Genomic DNA, 18,891 nt, shown 5'->3' on the forward strand with positions numbered 1-18,891 from the left:
TCCCTTCCCTTCCCTTCCCTTCCCTTTTTTAATAAGTATTTCATAAATATTGTATGATCACAGAAGTGCACATTGAATTTATTTCTGCCTTCCATCATTGGGGGTGTTCTGTCTTCTAAGTAGATGAGTCGTAACTCCCTTTCTGAGCTTTAGGGTACCAAAAGAGCAAAGTTGTATTTTAAGTTGTTGAACCCAAAATTTAATTTAGTCTTCTAAAAATCTTGGCCCCAGGCTACTGTTTGTCTTGAAAGTAGTAACTGAGATTTTCTCTTGCTTTAGGAGTCAAAAAGAAGTCACTGTAAGGGAGGATAGATTTGCTCAGGGCAGCTCATGTATTACAGCATGTTGTACTAATTGGAGTTTCCTAAGGTGTGATGGCTTCATGCCCAGGAACTATATGGCTGTAATCCAGCTGAGAGGTGACGCATGTAAATAACCAAAAGCTGGGCTTCGTCTGCCAGGATAGGATGGAACCTTGTAGCAATCAGTGGTAATAGAAACTGCTGCTTATGGGTAGTGCTGTGTAACTTAGTTGCATCAAGGAATCCATATCTCTCAAGCTACGTAAATAACTGGCTAATTTGGGGCACACCTTCAATCAAAGAATTCACCTTCCTTCATATTCTTTGTAATTCCTCCCTCTGCGTCTCAGTGCTCTGTCTTTTTTAGATTCAAATGCAGCCTGCTCTCTTTATAAATGAATTGATTTTATCTAAGCACTTTGTATACTGGAATTGTGCTAAAACAGAAAAAGCTGAATATGATCGTTTTAGTGACATACAACTCTAGATGATCTGACAAATTCCCCTTGGTGATTGAGAGTAATACAGAAAATGACTGGAGAGAATGGAGTTGTGTGGGATGCCACAAATGAATGCAGCAAAAAAGAAAATCATTATGACTGTTTGAGGAGAATTAAAAGCTGTGTACTCTTGTCACCTCTTTCAAAAGATAGCAAGATATTGTCAGGGAAGCTGGTGTTGAATGCATTTGTGCAATAAGTGTGAATGTCTTCCACCTATTTACAATTAAATATCCATCTCAATTTCTAAGCAATTTTGGTGCCATGGTTCAGGTCTACTAAAGCTTCTTTCAAGTCTAGAATAGTATCAATCCTTTAATGCATTTACAGTTAAATTTTGTCCATCTCATCTTTGAGCCTTTTAAAATATATATTGATTATCACTAGATGAAGCTGAATGGGATATTCAGGGTGATCCTATCAGTGACACCTGGGAAATAATGGCATATTTGAAGAAGGAAGAGAACAGTCTCAGTTTGTATTGCTGACTGGCAATTATACCAGAAATCAAAGGGGCTTCTGTCCTTTAACCATCCACACACAGCTCTGGCATTCCCTGGTGTGCAACTCAGTTCTTTGACTCATCAGCCTTGCTACCATTGCACTGCTTTCATTCTCCACAGCTAGATTATTGATAGTTCTTGTTACAATGATGCATTGATTGCTTCAGTCAGGAATGTCCTATGGTTGTGATTTTTTCTGTTTTTCTTAAGATAGGAAAGATCCTTGCTGAATCCAGGTGTTGCAATGCAGGATGTGATGTGTGATGAAATGCCAGGACTGAAGACAAGCTATTATTCAGCAGCTCTGGGCAGAGCAGCCCTCGGGATTTGGGAAGGCCTTTCAATGGATGTCATCTTTGAGTGTAACAAGGTGATAAGTGTGATTCAAGTCCTTGCCATTATTGAGTTCTCTGTTTCAAAACAAATCTTTACTATAATCAATAATGTCTGAATAACAGCATCTTGTATTGCCTAATTTCAAGGGTGTCCAATGAGTCAAAAAAATGTGAATCAACCATGGATTTAATTATATAATCTTCTGTCTTGGTACATCTCATCTGGATAGAAATAGACAGGACTGGATATTTTCTACAAAGCCTTGTCTTACAAGATTTCTAGCTTCATCAGGAAGGTTCATTAAGTACTTAAAAGTTAAGAAAATTACTGGACCTCCCAGTCCTCTGAGACTAACTTTTTCCCAGCTACAGAGACCAATAAATATCTGTATCATATGTTGCATTTCATGAGAAAACAGTTGGAGCATTTTTTCAGTCTGTGGGTACTTAAAACTCTGTGCAGGATAACATAACATGTGAATTTGGGGGCCAGGCCAGTATACCCTTTCTTTTCCAGCCTTTAATTTTCAAGCCAAACCTGTGTATCATACAGATCAGTGTGTGCATTATTTTATAAAGTCTGGTGTGCAAGTCTTAGAAGTCATTGAGGTGAACTATTAAACTTGCTTTGATTTCGATGGCAGGTCCATGTATTTAGAAGGACGCAGTAGGCTAGAACTCATAAAAAGAATTTATCAATTTTTATTGTTAATTATACCCTAAATTATTAAATAATGGAATTTTCTAAATGCAATTTATTTTTTACCACCTGTTGCTGCTAGTCAGCTTCCTGTGCGATTTAGACAAAGGTAAAGGACTGATGCTTTTATTTTCTGTGCTACATAATACTGTACTGTTTGTGTTCACATATAATGCAAAGCAATGTCAAAAATCTAACAGATATTGTTTTAAATGGTATCATTACCTGTGATGATGTTACACACATTGATTAGTATGAAAACCATAAAAAGCTAGATCAGCGTCAGCACAATTTCTGTGGGAAATTTCCTATTATGTAATGGATGGCATTACCTTTTAACATGCAAGTATTCTGCTTCCCCTAGTCTTAGGAATGAATTTCTTCTTGTTAAGAAGGACTAGTGCCATAAAATGTGCTATCTAACTTCAATAGAAGGGAAAAAATGATTAAAAAAATCTCATCCAGATACAGACCTGATTATGATCTTTGGACATAATCCAGTGGGAGTTTTTCATGATTATTTTTAAAGTTTAAAAAATGAACTTTAAAATATGATCTGAAAAATGAATACAGAGTACCTTCTTATGCAGCACTGCATTGTAAAAAAATGAAGAGAATGGAAGTTTTCAGCATAATATCTGATAAACTGTAAAACCTGCATATATCAAGCAAACTGTAGTTTATGAGAGGAGGCTTCTTCTGTGCATGTGCATAAGGTACTAAGAGCAGACTCATCATGCTTGAGCATAAATGAAAATTTAATTGACAAGTCCCAAAATTATCTGTGTAACAATATAGTAATATAATTAGTATAAAAATAAATGTGCAAGCCAAAGATTATTATAGGAAATGTAGTTTTACTGTAACAAAGGGTTGTGACAGGAAGATACTAAATACAGAAACGTGCTTAGAGTCTGTTTTTAATCATTCTCCACAAATATTCATTTTACTCACAGTGAAATCCCAGTGGTTTTTTTCTGCAGTGTTAGTGTGGGAAAAGGAGTAGCTGAAGGACAATTGAAAATGGACACTAATATGATAATAATTGAGTAAGCAACCAAATGTCTCATCCTAATAAGAAGAGTAGACGAACAGAGTACGTGCTGAAAAGATAGGACTTTTCTCAGCTTTGGCTGTGGTTGTATCTCAGATAGCAGCCTGCCAAAGCAGCCTAAATAACTGGCAGCCAAACTTGCCTGTTCACATAAGGCTCTCCCATTTCCCAGTTCTAATTCGTTTCTATCCCTGTGACAAACACTAATACTATTGGAAATAACTACATATCCACCTGCCAGTATCCTTGTGCAGGAATTTCTGCCAGTCTAATTGAGAAGGAAGTTCTTGGCTTAATATAGGAAAGAAGGTACCTGGTTATTTTAAGATCAGTCTAGAAATTGTCGTCTTGCTGCTAATTCCTATTCTCCACATAATTCAGAATATAATGCTTCCATGTTGCGAGGTCTTGCAATGGTCCTGGAGTTATGATCAATCATTAAGGTAAAAGTTAATAGGACACAGTTTTAGAGGAGATAAGAATAAATCCCTTATCTATACAGATTTGCTCCATTTTTCTAACATGAGTATTTTGAAATGTTTACTATCTAAACTCCCATCTCATATGACTTATCACAGTTACCCCTTATACCTAGATCACTTACAGCCTCAGCATGTAGTTGCCACCTGCAATCGCTGCTACTAACCTCAAGCTAAGTGAAACATCCCATGGAATATCTATCAATATAAAGTCTATGCAAAAAAAAAAAAAGCTTTGGATTTCATTAAGATGACACTATTTAGTGTGTTTGGGGTTTGTTCTTTGGCTATTGCCTTTTCACTTGTTTATTTCTTGACCTTTCCTTTTATTTTTATTGTATACCTGTATGCTGTTATGTTATTGAATTTTGAAGAACTTCCACCTTAAATATTCAGATTTTAGCCACAAAATCTTGTTTTCTAAATATTGAGCCAAACATACCTTATTTTTCAAAGGACAAAGATATAGTCCCAGCAAAGCTGATCTCTCCTCTGTCACTCTTTACTTTTCAAATGAAGTGGAGCTCCTGCCACAGAATTGAAATTAACTGAAGTTAGTAAAAATTGCCTGGATAAAACACAGTTTAAATTTTGACGTCTATCTTGAAGACAAACAATCTCAGAGTTAAAACATTAGAATGATTTCAGTGTTCTTCTGGAAACATTCCTCCCTTTCATCTAAATTCTTTTATAAACCAAAAGACTTTTTGCTGATGATCTGCCAAATGCATATTTTGGGTTTTTTTTGAGGGATCTGGAGCAGACAACAGATCTGGTTGCTGTCTAGAAGTCCCATGCACACTGGGGATATGTTTTTGGCTCCAGTCAGCTACTTGAAGGATATTCTGGGTTGCCTCTTCTCTTCAGTAACTCCAAATAGATGCATGGAGGAGGAATAATCAGCCACTGGGTCTGCTACACTTAGAGAGACTTGGAAAACCATCACAGAGTTTGGTATATAAGAGAGGGGTTTTTACTCATCAAATGAAAATGGAAGTTCCTTATTCTAGTCAGGACATCTGGTAAAGATATTTGTCCTATGTGATTTTTCACCTGATGTTGTCTGTATAATAATTTTTGCTCAAACAAAAAGTGTTCCTTGAAGTAAGGCAGTTATTTTTAACCTCTAAGGCCAGAAGCAAACTTTTCTGCTAAAAACACAAACACACTGTACAATTTTGTAGAGCCTTTGATAACTGAAAAGCTCTTTAATTTGTTTTAATATTTCCTTTTTTTCTTTCATTCCCCTTTTGCAATTGGTCTTTATGCTAAAGAAGAAGAAGCAGCCTTGGAAAATAGAAGGCAACTGTTTTCTGTAAGTGGTTTTAAGTCATTAGATTTCTTTAGCTCTTGCTCACAGCCCCCCCTTCCCTATTAGAAGAGTTTCTATCTTATGCCACAAGCAAATGTAATTTCTGTTGTTGCTTCTTTGCAAAATCCAATTTGTTATGATGTATTATGCATGCGAGTATAATTGCAGAGGAGGAGTTAAACTGAATGACAGTTTAAAGAGGTGCATTCCTTTGGCTGTGTCACTCACAAAGAGCAGCAAAAAGAAAAGTGGGACAAATTGATGCCCTGATGAAAGTATTAATCTGCTGAGACTTCAGATGAAACAATGGGACTGCCCTAACCAAGCCATAGCCTCTAGAGAACAAAATTATGGCACTGACTTCTGATACAGAGATTATTGTAGCCTCAGCAGCAATATCAGTGCTAAGATCTACGGTATTCTTTGTGTATACATTACTAGCAATTAAAAATGTGCTTGTCAGTAGCAATCTTAGCATACACCATTTTTTCCCAAGAAATGTGAGAGTTTTATGAGATCCTGTATAATGAGTTATTCTTTTGCCATTTAAATATGTAAAAGTAATAAATAAGAGCAAAATAGCAGGGTGGGTAAGTATTCCAAGTGAAATCTCTTTAAAGAAAATGTGTAAGATTTTCACTGCAAATCAGGATAGAGGTTATAAATACAGCAAATTATATCTTTGTAATTCTGATGCTGGGGAACATGATGTATCTATTAAAATAATGGTAAAGTGGTTTATATTTCTTATTTTCTACAACAAATTATGGTGGTAAAAAAAGAGCTTTTAAAATAAAGCTTTTATTTTTTTATTCTGTATATCACTGAACTACAATTTCTTTGTAGTATTTCAGAGATAACTGCTCTGAAAATATTTGGGCCATGTGTTTCTGCATTGTTTTCTGTGTCTATCCCAGACAGCCAGATCAGATGGCAACAGATGTGTGGTGCAGGAAGATTTCATCAGTAACCTTTGATGCTGACGACTTCATGCTTGAAACTTTCAAAGTTACTCACAGCTGCCTACTGTGGGAAAGGATCCTGCAATCCAGGATAGTTCTTCTTTCCCACTGCCTCTCATTATCCAGTTCCAGGTCTTTGAGCAATAAAATGAATTGATTGTTGGCCTTAAGTAGTTACAGGAGTCTCTACAATACAAAGGTCTGCATGCAATGGGAAAGCAAGACTGATGTCTCATATTCCTTAATTTTGTATGAATCAGATTAGATAAATCAGCTTCTTAAATCTACAAATGATAGTTTTGATGGTTGAGTGGGAATGGGCATCGGAGTAAAACTGATCAGTTGTAGCATAATATTGGCTCTCTTCAGGAGCATTGCATTTCAGAATAAAATGTCCTGTCCATTTCTCCTGAACATAATGAACTAGGCACTGGAAACTTGCCTGTTATTCCTGGAGTCTCTACTCATTAAGTATTTCAATATTTGTATGTGAAGGTCATCGATTTACCCATTCAGTCACACTAAGCTGTTATTTGTGGGAGCTTGGACTTCCTGTAGTTCTGAAATTCTTAACTTTTCACCATGTCTCAGTACTTAAATTCTACATTCCTTATTAAAGTCAGTGGGAAATCTGAGAAAAGTAGGTCAGGTCCTCCTTCCTTGATAAACTAGTTAGGTATGAATACATACTACCAGATAAGAAAGCAGTCTGACGTTGTAGGTGCGACATTATGAGATCTCCCCCAAAACCCCAAAATGGTGGAAACAGGAACTTGTTGGGTTTTGGGGGTTTTTTAAATAGAAATGTCAGTATACTGCCATCACCTACTCTCCCAAGAAACACTGCATTTTTCTTTTTTTTATCTGGATTCAGACAAAACCAAGTCTCTGTATTCTTATGGACTGAATGGGATCCTATGATAATAGTTTTATCCCAGTGAAGATCAATTTGAAGAAAAAGACCTCACACATAAAAGCCTTTTTTGAGTGCTAGTTAGCAAGTCCTTTATAAACAGAGTCTGTTTATTATTTCTGCAGAGTTGTCTTATCAAATCCTCATAGAAATGGAATCTATCTAAAAGTGTCTTTAGAAATTGCAAACAGATACATAAATTGAAGCAAAGTCTTGATATTTTTGTACAAAGTGAAATATTACGTTTGGTAATTTCAAAGAGACACTTTAGGCTTCTGTAATAAATAGTTCTGTTATCAACACATGCACAAAAGTCAAGTGACTACGAATTCTTAAAGAAGTGTCATGTACTTCAGCAATAAATATTTCTTAGAGTAACAGAGTCCTGAATAGAATGGAAATACTCAGAAAAGAAAAGAAAAGAAAACAAAACCCTTCCACGTTTTAAGTCCTTTTTTTTGCCAGCTACCCCAGCTGGTAAAAAATTAATGTACTGGTATAAGTATTGAATATATTTTTAAAGCTGACACTTGTCTTCCCCTCTCTGTGTAGTGGGCGTGTGAGTGCCGGTCAAGCCACCAGCTCAGGTGAGAGAATTCTAGCCCAGGTAGCCTCACAAAAAGCGCTACTCACAAAGAAAATGTGAAAGAATCAGTATACTGATGCATTTTCAAAATATTCAGCTGCTGAAAGCCCTCCATGTGCCTGCTCATGGCATCTGTGGCAACCAGCCTCAGGATCATGGATCCACAGAATGGAGACTGCCAAGGCACACTATTTCACAGCTGAAAGAAGCATAATTCTCCCTCCAAAGTTCTGGTACTAAGTGTAAAGCTGAAAAAAACAAACAAACAATATGGAAATCCTCGTGTACACATCCATCAAGTAAAGAATCCAGCATCTGTAGGATACTCAAGTAATTGATTTCAGAAATAAATAGTGAAATTAATAACAATCAGCCAGTGGTCATTTAGTCCATTTAACCATAGTATTATCTCTAGATATTTTTATTTTTCTGTTCTTTTGCTAGAATTTCTGTTTGAACAGTGTAGTTATTACAGATTTCACTACAAAGGTCACTCATTTGCTCTCACTAGGTGAAACACTTTTGGCCAGATAGCTCATAATACATAGAAGCAGGCAGATGAAGAGAATTTTGGGAAACCATTAAGTAAGACCTATTAAGTTTGGCTCAACCAAGCTTTTTTTTACAGTGAATAACTTTGTTCTTAAAGCCCAGTACAGAAGCACTGCAATTTCCTGATGATTTCTGTAACTGGAGTCAAAATGCCTTCATTGCAACAGTGGTGAAAGGTGGGACTAATCCCTCCAGCCCACACTGATTTAGACTCTTCCTGCTGCTCTGAATGATCCCTGGTAGCTGGTTGTCCTAAGAAACCATGCAGGATAGATGGGATCATAAGTTTATCAATGTAATGAAATTCAGTGCTCTTTAGGAAGATTCCTTGTGGAAGAAGTAAGGAAATAGAAGAAGATATGGCAGTCTTGCAGTAGGTTATCCATAGAATAATCCCTACGATTCAGTTAAGCCATTTCAAAGGTGATTTCTGCTACCTTTTTTACCAGGGCACAATGAGGAGAGGCTCCAGACATTATTACAGGAAAGTGAATCATTCACTGTTAGGCATCTTTACCTTATTGCTCTACGTGTTATAGCTCAAAGAAGAAAAAAAGCACCTTTCTTTTAAAGGTATTGTATTCTTGTTTGTTTTTAGAGTAAGTCATCTGTAAATAGCTGCTGGCATTGTTTTTTCATCTGCTGCTTGGATGGATAGGTCAGTTTGAAAGAGCTTCCTTCCCTGACTTTTAAATATAAGCTAGAAGCGTGGTATCAACTCTGGGTTTTTTAATCTCTTTATTCACACTGCATCATGATATAAGTGAGCATGATTATTAGTAGTGTCTTGTGATATATTAATCACAGGTTAAAAAAAACTGTATCAAGACTTATGGAATTTAGTCTGGAGTGTTTAATCTTGAAAACGCCTCTCTTTAGAAGCAGCTGATAGAATTCTCTACATTTTTAAATACCGGAACTTCCCAAACAAGTTCAGTTTTTACCATCTTGTACTATAGACTGTAAGTGTCTAAGAAGATAGCAGGATCACAGTTATTAGAGGTTTAAAAAGACCTCTTTATTCATTAAGCCAGCTCTCTTTCAACCAAACCTATGTTGCTTTCCATAGAACATGCACTAGTGCCTTATCACAGGGGACTTCTGACATTGAAGCAGTTCCACAGAGCAGCACTACATTAAAGACATTCAGAAGCCAAGTGTGGGTTCCAGTGGATCACAGCCTCTCACCGAGGCTTTGACCTGGAGTCAGCCCTCACAGTCAGGAGCAGATCAGGACAGAGCAGTCCCATTGCTCTCACTTGCAGGTGTTCCACAGGCCTTGGAGCAGTTTTGAATGTGCTGTGAATTCCATACAGGCCTTTCAGATATCCTGTGCCTGGGGAAGCCCCCTCACAGTGGGAGTCAAGGCTGGGCACCCCTGCCAGCAGCAGCCCCAGGGACGTGTGTGCTGTTTGCTCGGGCACTTGGCCTGTGTTGGGGCTCCAAGCAGCAGCAGTGTAAGTACATCAGAGCATCTCTGGGACAATGGTTTGGTAGGAAGATTAAACAGGAATCCAACCCAAAACTCTGCCATTTGTCATGCGGAATCAGGGCCTGATTCAAAACTAGACACTTTTCTCCTACTTTCTGTGCCTTTATGATTCATCTGAGTTTATTTTTTTGTTCTGAAATTTATTAAAAGAAAGAGTGTGTATCAAAAGGGAAACAGGTTTCAAAATGTTAGCTTTGAAGCTTGTAATCTCCCACAGAAACCCAACTGAAACTTGCAGCGTGGTTTGCCCCACAGAGGGGGTGAGAACATGATTTGGAGCAGCGTGACAGTGGCTGTCAGCTCCAAATTCTTCAATTAAAACGAAAATCCTTCTGCCCACAAATTCTGCATTCAATTAGAATGAAAATGTAACAGAAAACTGGATGGATTAAAGAGCACGTGTTTTTCTTTCTCTTCGGTAGCCTAAATTCAATATAATGCAACTTTGTTGTTTCGTTTGTATAGATCTAGTTGCTTGCTTTGGTCAGGCATTTCTGTCCCAGCCTTCTTGAGCTACTGGAGCTGCTAGTGCCTCTTGCATTCTTTCCATGTTGTGCATACAGTGAATTTGTATTATCTATTGTTTGTTCTAAACTTCTGACTTTGTTTTGCCAAAGCTATCTGGTTTTAAATTAGTAATTTTCGCTCCCCCATGCAATTCTTCTAAATTACTTTTTGGAGTACTGGCTATTAATATTATCTTTGATGTTTTACTTTATAGTCTTCCATTTTATTTTACATTTCACAGGTTCCTAGTTGCAAATAATCCTACAGGCAATTTTCTCACATTGCAACTATTCCTTGAAAGATATGCTAATGTAGCAAGGCACTTGCAATACTGGGGGTTAAGTTAATCACCCAAAATGAGCCGTATTACTGTCAGTGGTATATAAAGACATCCCAAAGTGAATTACTAGGCAGACTAGCATTAAAGTTCCTTTATAAAATAACAGAACCTGAAGGTGTGCAGAAGTAAACATTTGTTTCAGAATCTGTTGAGCTAAGGAATCTGGGGTTTGTTTCTGTACTTGAAGATAACAAATGAATACAATGTTTGTGTTGTCTTTAAAAAAAACTTTGCAATATTATTTGAAAAGCCTTTGTGAATTAAAAAAAAATCAAAAATTTAATAATGAATGCCTTTATGTTCATATATTTGCACATAAAAAGGTGTTTCCTGCTCTGTGTTCAAACTAAGTAGGGCACACAAATAAGAAACTGATAGATTAAATTACGTCATTTAAAATGAAAATTGCAATAATTCTCATATCCTTAGACTTATTTGCAAGTATCCAGAAGACATGTCCAATACACATATATCTTAATATGTGCACTTGATAGTATTCACAGTCTATGTTTAAACAGACAAATTGAACACTCTATTGGAAATATACCCCCCATACCTAGAACTATTAAACAAGGTGTCCCTCTGCTCTAGCTGGGCACACAGAACAGTTCAGCTGTGCAGGCTGAAGAATGTAGTCAGGATCCGCAGCCAGGTCTGACTTCTGTTGGTTGTATCATGTACAATGCAGCAGCACTGTGCTACATGGACAATAGATTAAGGAGTTTCAGATAGTCTTAATCTGTTCTGTCACAAGGGTACTTTCTCTTTTTAGAGGGAGGCAGAGGTACAGCTCAGGGCTGTGTTTTAAAACAGTGGTACAGCCGTACTTCTAATGATCTAGATTTGTGTTTCCTGTCTGGAAAAAAATGAAAATAAGATTTAGTTACATTGTAGTGATATGCATTTTTATTGGAACAAATATATTACAAAGAATAAAAGATAGGGAGTATGTAGGAAAGGTTTACGTGGAACACAGTATTTATTTGCCATGCATATTTGATATGCTTTCATTAAATACGCAATAGAAATGTCAACATAAAGTGCTGTTTAGATCGTCCTATAAAAACAAACTGCATTGGTATTAGAACTGGAATGCACTAATCTTTGGTTAAATACAAGCCTTATTTGCTATCCAGCAAAGAAATATTTGCTTGAGTGTTGTTAAATAAGCATATATTTAACCTAATTTAATTTATCTTTAATTTATAACGTCTGATGAAGTGATACGGTGTCAGTGTAACCAGCACTTTCCTATACCATCATCTGTCATTACATGGGGTTTTTGCTCTCTCTCACTCATTGGCATTCAATCACTAGCAATTATCACCAGCCCATGCCTAAATTGAAATTATTTTAGCGGTCTTGCTGAACCATGACCAATCCTTCTTACAAAGAAGAAATAGCATCCATCTCTTCAAGGAATATTTTTGTAGCCATACAGTCATCTGACACAACTCTAACAGATAAATCTGTTCACTAGTAAAGTAACATTTGAGATAGATGCCCGCATTTGTGAGCTGGAATTTGAAACTAAATGCTAAACATTTCTAAATTTGGGGATTTTGGTTTGCATTGTTTGATTGGGGTTTTTTTATTTTGCTGGTATATATATGCTGACTTCGAAATTTCACTCAGGTTTTTAAATAGTGCTTATAATGATGGCTAATATATACTGAAAATAGTCTTCTACAACAAGAAAAGGAAGAGTACTTTTAATCAGGATATCCAATTAAGGAATATAAAATATACCATACAGGATTGTCATCCAAACCTTACCTGTACCAGCAGTTTATAGGGAACTTTAAATTGAGGTTTATGCCCTGAAGCATAATAATATCTCTCCCTTATAGCCTTTGCAATTATTTCGTTCTCTGTAATGTAATTGTGGATGTTCTTACTGTCTATGTACCCAGTATTTTGGGAGGAGCCTTACTGCACTATATTATTAACATAATAGTATTTTTAGAAGGAGTTCCATAGGTGTACAATTTATCTAAAAACTGTCTTTCTACAGTCTTTCTGTCGGTTTACCCAGCAAAAGTGCCTGCAGTGAAGTGCGGAGAAACCGGAGGCGGATGTAAATTCAAGCCCTGGTAACAATCTAAGCGAGGCGGCCCCGAGCCCAGCACAGCCAATTTACTTTGCTGAGGAGCTCAGTAAATCAGCTCCTGCTGAGCCCGTGCTGCCGTGGTGCCTGCCGGAGTCCAGGAGAGCGGGGCAGAGCCACCGTGGGGCTCTGCAGGTGCTGCTGTCATTCCTGATGGACTCGCGGGCTAGCAGGGACACAGACACTCAAATCATTGCTTTCCTGTTTCAGTGGGTGGCTTCCTGGGGGGTATGTTCCATCTAAAACTTTCCTATATTTCTTGCTCTGACATTATTGCTATGATTTTTATCTTCTCCTCTTTCTAGCCCCTTTTTCAAAAAGGAACAGCAGATCCATTTTTACTTGGTTTTGCTTTTAGTCTCTCTCCAGTTTTCCACATGGAGTGACCAGAGTAAGAGGCATGTTATCTCCTTCCACGTGCATCACACTGCTGTCTGTATCTGCCACATCTGAATGTCTCCTGTGTAAAATAAATAACCAGGATGGTGCCCCACAGCCTTTAAGGAGATTTACTTCACATAAAGCCATCATGTGTCTGTGCCCAGGAACGTGCATAGCAGGCTCACTGCAGCACAGCACCCTGAAGAATGTGCATACCACACATGTTCCAGAACTAGGAAGGAGTTACAGTGTGCACAAGCTGTGCTGGGAAAAAATTAAATTCACAAGGGAAACTAGAAATAAATTTTGAAAAATATCAAGAATAACTGAAGTCCAATCATTTTTATAGTCCCTCTCCAAATGTTAGTATACCTTTTTTCTCTCCTCTTCCTGTTCTCCTTTCTTCGTCTTTTTGTACTGTGTCCACTGTGAGTCTGACTCTTTAAAAATATGCTTTGATAGATATAGCATCCTCTCAGCTCATTAAAATCATGCTTCCATGGTTATGCATTGCTTGTGATGGAATAATTCAGCATATATCTTTGTACATGAGAAATACAAAGGAAAAGTAACACAAAATTTGTCTCATTCAACAGGTTTATTAGAGTAATTTATTCTTTTAAATACCTGTTAAAGTAGATACTACTATGAATGGAGCCAGGCAGATAGACATGCAAGGAAGACTTTGTACTTTATTGCTTTGGATGATTGATGAAAAATTATAATCTTTGGCAAAAACTCTAAACTTTATAGGAGGAAAAGGACACAGAAAAAAAAAGACATTACTGTATTTAGGGATTTCATTACATCCTTCATTAAAGATCAGAACAAAAATGCAGGATTTTAATAATGAGGTATAATTCAAAATAAATTAGACAATTAGAATAAATGCCTCATTAAAATAATGAGATTTGTGTGCTATACAATGGCACTTGTTTTTTCCTCATTCCAAACTATGCAAGTTTTGGTTGATATGTTGAACTCCCAAAAATGCTGTTCTGCCGAAGGAGGCTTTTATCGAAGCCATAAGCAAAGACTGGCCTGGAATGCATGGCACTGGTGAGCACTGGGAGCTCCTGTGACTCAGAGGGATGCAGCACATCCTTCAGAGACAACTGGCAGGGTCCCTTAGCTGCCCTGAATGATTTTTGGAAAAAATGGTGTAAATTTTGTCACTTCAAAAATTATCTTTTGGGGGGAAATAATGCACAATAAAATGGCTGCTAGCATGAGAGGAACATCCTGTCCTCCAGGCTTTTTCATGAAAGAAACACATTTCGTTGCCATTTGAAACTACCAGAGACACATTTGTTTGCATTCTCATATCACAAACACCTAATCAAAATGGTATGAAGAGGCAGGAAAAACCATTACCAAGCTGAGCCCAAATATGCCCAGTTTAAGCCTCAGAGAAATTTTTAGCCTGAAGTTATAAGCCACTGCAAATAGGTGTTTATAATGGAAGTGCCATCTTAACCTTGTCGGTAGTGGCACTACTGCTTTGCTATAATATCTCCTCTCCTAGCATCTGTGAAATTGTAATCTGTCCTATGGCTGGTAACTGAGGAGATGATGAAACCCAGGGATATGCTCTGAACTACCTTAATTTATCTGTACTAGGCTTTTACTGACACATAAAAAGGGAAGGTGAGCAGTGGGTAAGGGGCTTATGTCAAACAGATGAGTGTGGGAGAAATGGAAACAGGGTACCACATGACTGCCTGCATCAGTTACCAGATTATTTTATCATTTTTCTTTCTTTTCAGGAAACATGCAGCAAAATTGTTCATTATGTTTGAAGGGTTAATCGATAGTATTTGTTTTTCAGCCTGGTGGAGCTACAAGCAAATCAGTGTAGGACATCATAGTCTCACTAATGAAGATGTTATCTCTGGAAACTTTCTGCATTACTCAGCATTAATTCCATCCAACTGCCAAATAATGGTATGTGCTACACTGATTCTTTGTAATTAAAATAGCTCTTCCATTACTGCTCTTATCAAGTAGGCATGATGAGACAGAGCTGTAATGCTATCTCTGAAAACAGCCGTGGTAAATATTTTTGTTGTATAACCACGTAGTAATTTTTCTCTCCTAAATCATTTGTTGCCTTACCTAACCTCTTTGTAAATTGGCCAATTGTATCTTTACTCATACAAATTATCTTTAATAGTCCATGGTCCAACAAATTAACTTATTTTTCAGACTGTTATGTTTCTACCCGTTAGCTCACAGTAATGTTTAAGGAGATAGGACTTGGCTCCTTGAATTTCTTTCAAAATTAACCTTTTTCCCATTTGAGGCAGAACACTTAAATATTGGGGCAACAAGTGATATAAGCCTTGAAAGAAGACAGGATTGGCAGAGAAAGCTTTGCTTATGACTGAAGTGGTACCCTGTGTATTTACCCAGGGAGAGGACCAAAAAAGTATCACTTCAGTCATAAGCAAAGCTGATGAGTATCCTTCAGTCTGCAGGACTGTTCAGACAAATCTGGTGAAGCTTGGATTTGATTCTCTGCAGAAGAAAGGAATTAACAGAAATTTCTGCCATCCAAAATCACTAAGTTTGAACTACTCCACTTAGCCTGTCTTTCTGTAGCCAGTTCTAATTTATTTCATGTGCATAACATAGAACAGCTAGAACAAAGGGTTCAGAGGGGCTGTCTCTTGGACACGATGCAGTGCAGCATGTACCTCATCCTCTGGCCTCATTTCCTCAGAAATTACCCTTGCTAATACTCTGGTTTATCCTTGTAATACCTTTTGATTTTCTCACAGCTCTGTGAGTGCTCTTATTCTGGCTCAGGCACAACAGTCATCAGTGATTTCTCAGCACCTCCCATTATTTACATTTCTGCTGATTCTGGGAACTAGTTGGCTATAAGGGACTAAATTTTCCTGTGGGTGTATTGGTTGTTAGTGACCCTGTGGACAGCCAGTGTAGGCAGAGTTGGAGAGGCAGCTCCTGCGTGTGAGCATGCACATGTGGTCAAGTCTTAGAACTCTCAGCCTATTTGAAAAAAACAGTTGTATTTACCGGACATAGATGATATTTATAATATTATTTTCAAATACACTATTATCATCTATTTTTTCTAAATTTGAGTATAGAAGTTTATGAAGAATAATATAAAATGGTAGATATTTTGGAAAACAGGAAAAATCCTAAAACAGAGAGGGAGAAAAAGATACAAAATGCTTTTCCCCCCCTCTATCAAAATGAGACCATGCAAACCCAATACAATATCAAATCTAATTTTCAGTAACACTCAACACCAAAGTGACAATTAATTCCTTTCACAAGGATCTGTACAGACTCTTTCCCATATTGTACCTTGTAATAACATTTGCCTAATCATCAGAAGACTTTTTCAAACTGTTTTGATTTTCTTCTTGGTAGTGAATTTTATTGTTTTTTTAAATTGGCATTACAATTTCAGCTCTCTTCCTGAAAAAAAATGTGATTGCCCTGTAAATAATGTTTAGATAAACTGGTTGCTTATCTGAAATGTCAGTTTTTCTAATACTTGTTAGGACACTGTAGAGTCATTCCAACCCAGAATTGCTATAAATTTTTACCATCCTATTTTCTACATATTCTGATGCTCTTGTGCTGTCTGTTATCCAGATGTCCTTCACTACCAAGATAATTCTCTGAATAACTGCAACAATGTTGGGAAATGCCACCTGAAATTGGATGACAAGAGATAATTTTTTTATTTCATGGGTTTACAATAAGCTGTACCCACTTCGGTGGACAAAAAAATGAACGCAGAGACTTTTATCAGCTGTTTGGCTGGCATGTGTTTGCATGTGCCTGAATCCATTTCCTGTTTGCTTTCCAAGATCCTGATACAGAGTGCAGCAACATCCAGTAGCACGAGGTAAGTCCTCTAATTGTAGCTGCACTCTCCCCTCCATGTTAGTGTCTTTGCAAAAATTTTTGTTTGAAACAATCCAGGTGGTTATTTCTTGTCAGTCTGTCTCATGTCATAGTCTCAAGCTATTAGTTAAGAAGATTCCAGAGCTAGAGGTGTCTTCTACAGCAAAAAAATGTAATTAAATACACCTCAGTTGATTTCTATCTGAAACAAAGAAATAAACACACTAGAGATTCAGGCAAGACAATCCTAGGAGCCTTCAAAATACTTTTATCATTCAAAGTACACAAACCCTTTGCTCTATCTGGCTAGACACAAAAATCCCTGAGATACTGAGTCTTGATTTCTGCTTAAATTCTGTAGCATTTGGCAAATAAATCTATCCTTCTCAAGTTTGAATGCATATCAATATAAAGTATATGTAAATCATACCATTTTTCTTTAGTGAAGCTAGGTTAAAAACATCCTCTAAAAGCACAAACCACAGGAACAGAAACTGAGAGAAGCATTCATTGAAATTCATGCCTCTGGAATTCATACATTTATATAACAAGTTTGTTGTGGTCTTTCAAACTGGTGAGCTAAGCTCTTAAGTGTGCAAAGACAACCCACTGCCCCCTCTCCAGACCCCCTCCCCTCATTCCTTACAACCAGTAATTTTGAATAAGAAGCATCTGCTCCTCCTCTGTGGTTACTTTTTAATTACTTTGTGTGCCCTACTTCTTTTGTTAAGGAAGCCTGAGGTTTCCAACACCAGTTGTAAACCGAAAAAATGCTATTTTGTGGGCTAGAACTGAAGTCAGAGTCAAGTACTTCTCTCAGAAAAAAAAATTACTGAGGATTGTAGGGATTTAGCTCTTTCAAGAAAATGACTTTTAAGACCTCCAAAGCTGCAAAATTATTCCAGTAAGAGCATTAATATTAATCATGGTGTGTTGCTATTGTTCAGGAGAAGTTAGCACTGAACTTCACAAAACTCTTTCAGCCTTTCGTCTCCAACTGTATAGATGTGAAACTAACAATAAATCTTGTTGACAATTTCTTCCACAGCTACTGGCAGTCAGACAGCTGCAATGTGAACAGCGTCATGCACAATATGTGCGGCACAGCCAACACCCATTAACTATCACCCTAGTTTCTCCTCTGACTTAGAGAACATGTCATTTTTCCCCAGTGAGCAGCCTTTTCAAATGTTGAATTAGTAATATTAGCAGCAAATACTACTAATTTGCTAGCCAGGCTGTGTTTTTCCAAAGTGTTCACAATGGGGTCTGATAACTGCTTTGTAGAGAAGCAGAGCAAAGATGAAAATTCAAAAACTTTTGTAAATCATTTGTATAAGACATAGAGAAGTGGTGTGAAATTGGTTTTTTTTTTGTTTTTAACATGAAAATAGTAAGAGCATAGTTTAAAAAAAATAAAAGAAGTGGAATTTCAACTCTACTCAACAACAAACTTAAATGCATTCTAATATAGAAGCATATACATAAGTTCTGTGAAGAAACAGAGCTAGAAACATTTAGAACTATATGAAATAGTTGTTTAAATAGGGTATTGTCTTGCTCTCTATATTTACCGGCTTTAATGCCTAGCTCGAATCATATTTATTGAGAAGAAAAGAAATCTCTCTGCTATAAGCGACAAATTTCTATTTTATATCATGCATTCATTGCTTGCATACAGTTTCCACAGACATCAGTATGAAATCTGAGTAAATACTCATGTAGCATATGAAAGTGAAAAGCACAAATGGACCAGGGTTGATAGTCTTATTTTTCTAATCAGTTTTCCTTTGCAATTCTTACAGACAAATGCACATCCACACTTATTTCTGAAGCCATACACATATAGATAGATAGACTTGTATCTAATTTTCATAAATACACACCACCTATCATAAGTAAAAACATGACATTCAATAGACAACAGAGATTTGCTGTGGACATCTGAAAAATTAATTCAGCACCTTTCTTCTAATGAATT

At 37.0% G+C, this 18,891-nt stretch overlaps 1 long non-coding RNA gene across 1 annotated transcript; it reads left to right on the plus strand.

Moving 5' to 3' along the window:
- The first annotated feature begins 1,521 nt into the window (after window positions 1-1,521).
- Window positions 1,522-18,298, plus strand: LOC121666028. The gene is made up of 4 exons (XR_006016543.1): window positions 1,522-1,675; window positions 5,148-5,188; window positions 14,854-14,969; window positions 16,656-18,298. It is a non-coding gene; the product is annotated as an uncharacterized LOC121666028 (long non-coding RNA).
- Window positions 18,299-18,891: the final 593 nt, after the last annotated feature.

Source organism: Corvus kubaryi, unplaced genomic scaffold (assembly GCF_017639235.1).
Source record: "Corvus kubaryi isolate FWS band 111438036 unplaced genomic scaffold, C.kubaryi_AGA036_p1.0 37334, whole genome shotgun sequence".
Taxonomy (NCBI): Eukaryota; Metazoa; Chordata; class Aves; order Passeriformes; family Corvidae; genus Corvus; species Corvus kubaryi.